At 37.7% G+C, this 4,168-nt stretch overlaps 2 pseudogenes; both read right to left on the bottom strand.

Annotated features, from left to right (window-relative positions):
• Nucleotides 1-357: 357 nt before the first annotated feature.
• On the bottom strand, nucleotides 358-1,962 carry LOC107749964 (uncharacterized; annotated as a pseudogene).
• A 3-nt stretch (nucleotides 1,963-1,965) lies between these two features.
• On the bottom strand, nucleotides 1,966-3,464 carry LOC107749963 (uncharacterized; annotated as a pseudogene).
• Between the last annotated feature and the right edge of the window lie 704 nt (nucleotides 3,465-4,168).

Below are 4,168 nucleotides of genomic sequence, written 5' to 3'. Positions count from 1 at the left end.
CAATATGCATGGTACACCATCCAGGCTTTGAACCCAACTGCTTAATCCATATACCCTGCAGAACATCCACAACATACAGTATATAGAAGTGACTATGGCCCAATAAGGCACAGATCAAAAGAGAAGTAAGTGTGTTCTACTTGATAAAGCATAATTTTTTTCTTACAAATTAATATAACTACAATGTCTTTACATAACATGACTCAAGAAATGATGACATTGAACCCAGTTTTGTTCTGAAATAAAGTTTTATATGAAAAAATTAGTAAAATATCTATGTGCACATTTACAATTTGGGCATGAATATGAAATATTCTGTGTTTGGACTGTAGGCAATTCCGTCATCTGTCGTATCGCAGCTTTGTTAGCTGGTGCTGCAACTGTTTCCTCCTTTGATGGTCTCTCAAACTCTGAACAAAGGTCTGTGGGAATGGTGATTGTCTTTAACTGATCGACAAATGGAGTGGGGTCCACAATCACCTCCTCGAAGACGAGCCTCAATAGCTCCTCCACGTAATCTGTGTGAAAAAGGGGAAAAAAAGGACTGTCAAATATGTATATAAATATTTTACTTTATTGCAATAAAAAAAGTTTCATAACTTACTGTATGTTGGATCTGTTTTCAAAGGCCTTGCAGTGCATTCTCCCTTTTTGGACTTGGGGAAGACCATTTTGTACTCTCCTGCTGAGGTTGTGGCTTGTTCTCTGTTTGCATTCTCTTTGTGATGCAGTACTGCAAGGTACAGTCTGCAAGAACATACAACCACTAAATCATAGCCCCACTACAAAATGTTTAATAATAGTTTTTAAAATCTGTAGTACGTGCACAACATTCCCATGAAAGGGAACACTATATTTTTGGGTGTGAAGCAGAGGATCAGGCTGTGAAAAGCCTATAGTGATGAAGTTTGAAAATGGTGACTTAGCTTCTCCACATATTTGAGAACCCTCTTGTTACATAGGATTTTTTCAACCTTGTGGAGTGCCAGCGACTCTACATTGTAATGAAAATGTATTACTGTACAATACATGACTATGCAAATGGTAAAATCACAAATGAGTTTGGTTATAAATATTGTTGGAGTAATAGTAGTACAGCACATGTTAGACATTACTCAAATTTGATAGCATAGAATGAACATCTTTAATTACCTGGTTGAAACCATTTCTTTGGATCATTAGATACCCGATCAGGATGTGCACACGTTGGAAAAATGGAATTGTCGTGAACATGCACATTCTGAAGATGGTTCACCAGTGAAGTCCACTTGGCCACCTTTTCTGGTCCTGATGTGGATGAAGCGCACCAGTAAACATAGTTCCTAATGCTACGCTGCCACCTCTTCAGCAATGCACAGTCCTTGTTTTTTGACAGTTTTTGTAACTTCTTAGACAAACCTGATTTATAGAAAGTAAGAGATTAGTGCCAAAAACATTTGAAACCCACACTATATTATTTAGTTGGATAAATAACTATGTGGAAGAACGAACACTAACCTTTTTCGAAATGCCACACATCGTAGAATTGTGTTATTTTACGCTCCCTCAGATATTTCTGGATCTGTGGATGACGATCAGTGACAATGTAGTCCACTGCTAAACTGTTACACTCCAACAGATCCAGACATCTCTTCAGGTCTTCTTTCTCCATGTAATAACTTCCGCCAACTTCATTGCGCTAGGTATGCAGCAAAAAATAAAAAGTTTGTAACACACATAAGCAATAAAATATGTTAGAGGTCAGTCATGTTTTTATATAAAAAAGGTAACACACCTGAACAAGCTGGAGGTCCAAAATCGTGTTGCTCTCGATGTGCATTACTGTGTAGCTACCGTATTTGGCTGAATGCCCTACATATGACAAAGATGAGGACATAATTATGTTTAAAAATGTGATTTTACAAGGTTCAACAATACATAATCAATTGAATTTTTTTTTAAATTCATTTCAGACAGACTCATGGCTTACCTGGTGAGTCTGCACGCATGTCTCCAGCTATTGCAATGTTTCCCATCTGAGGTTGTGGCTTGTTCTCTATTTGCATTCTCGTTGTGATGCAGTACTGCAAGGTACAGTCTGCAAGAACATACAACCACTAAATCATAGCCCCACTACAAAATGTTTAATAATAGTTTTTAAAATCTGTAGTACGTGCACAACATTCCCATGAAAGGGAACACTATATTTTTGGGTGTGAAGCAGAGGATCAGGCTGTGAAAAGCCTATAGTGATGAAGTTTGAAAATGGTGACTTAGCTTCTCCACATATTTGAGAACCCTCTTGTTACATAGGATTTTTTCAACCTTGTGGAGTGCCAGCGACTCTACATTGTAATGAAAATGTATTACTGTACAATACATGACTATGCAAATGGTAAAATCACAAATGAGTTTGGTTATAAATATTGTTGGAGTAATAGTAGTACAGCACATGTTAGACATTACTCAAATTTGATAGCATAGAATGAACATCTTTAATTACCTGGTTGAAACCATTTCTTTGGATCATTAGATACCCGATCAGGATGTGCACACGTTGGAAAAATTGAATTGTCGTGAACATGCACATTCTGAAGATGGTTCACCAGTGAAGTCCACTTGGCCACCTTTTCTGGTCCTGATGTGGATGAAGCGCACCAGTAAACATAGTTCCTAATGCTACGCTGCCACCTCTTCAGCAATGCACAGTCCTTGTTTTTTGACAGTTTTTGTAACTTCTTAGACAAACCTGATTTATAGAAAGTAAGAGATTAGTGCCAAAAACATTTGAAACCCACACTATATTATTTAGTTGGATAAATAACTATGTGGAAGAACGAACACTAACCTTTTTCGAAATGCCACACATCGTAGAATTGTGTTATTTTACGCTCCCTCAGATATTTCTGGATCTGTGGATGACGATCAGTGACAATGTAGTCCACTGCTAAACTGTTACACTCCAACAGATCCAGACATCTCTTCAGGTCTTCTTTCTCAATGTAATAACTTCCGCCAACTTCATTGCGCTAGGTATGCAGCAAAAAATAAAAAGTTTGTAACACACATAAGCAATAAAAAATGTTAGAGGTCAGTCATGTTTTTATATAAAAAGGTAACACACCTGAACAAGCTGGAGGTCCAAAATCGTGTTGCTCTCAATGTGCATTACTGTGTAGCTACCGTATTTGGCTGAATGCCCTACATATGACAAAGATGAGGACATAATTATGTTTAAAAATGTGATTTTACAAGGTTCAACAATACATAATCAATTGAATTTTTTTTTTAATTCATTTCAGACAGACTCATGGCTTACCTGGTGAGTCTGCACGCATGTCTCCAGCTATTGCAATGTTTCCCATCTGTTGGAACTTCTGGAACAGATTTTGTTGTTGACTTTTCCAAGTGTGTATAATGGCTGGCTCTAAGAAACTACGACAATGTCTTCTGAAAGTGTCATATTGGAAAATTTGCAACTCCATGGCCTTGCAAATCTATGAATACAGTAAAGAAGTAAAATGGTAATATAGAGAACACAGTATAAAATTGTGCAGACTTACTTTGAGTTCAGCTCATGAAAAATGGGGGCAAAAACAAAAGTGTTGCGTTTATAATTTTGTTCAGTGTACATGCGTACCTTTTGTACTTGAATGAATGATCCTCCTGTAAAATAGGTGGCTGCAGATAAGAGAAGGTTTCCAACGGGTGTACATCCAACTATCGGCTGGCTCTGCCATTTCCTTAGGTAACTACATTTGGGGCAAAGCTGGCTCATTGCCACAAATGTACCCATTCGGTGTGTCTGCACATCTGACTTTGACTTGCATATGGGACAGGGTGCAAAAAGCTCACGCAGACAGGTTTCGAAAACAATATATTTTGTGTCACCATATATAGACCTTTGCATAAACCTAAAACAAGAAAAATAAATACTTATATAAATTTACCTTTCCATCTTTTGTTTGTAAACCCTCTTAGTGCCATACACGGTGTATTACTTACGACATTTCTGATTGCTCTGAAATTGTAGAGTCGCCTGGGTTAAAAGTTGAGTCGTGAGGTTCTGTTTGGAGATCTTTGTCTCTGTTAAACCCTTCCTCCTCCTCTTCTTCCTCCTCCTCCAACTCCAGGCGAGGTCTTTTGAGTGGTCTATAACTATGACTCTTTACAGGTGTTGACGAGAATG

This window comes from Sinocyclocheilus rhinocerous, unplaced genomic scaffold, assembly GCF_001515625.1.
Source record: "Sinocyclocheilus rhinocerous isolate Xijiao unplaced genomic scaffold, SAMN03320098_v1.1 scaffold8876, whole genome shotgun sequence".
Lineage (NCBI taxonomy): Eukaryota > Metazoa > Chordata > Actinopteri > Cypriniformes > Cyprinidae > Sinocyclocheilus > Sinocyclocheilus rhinocerous.
This window is presented reverse-complemented; position numbering and strand designations above follow the sequence as displayed.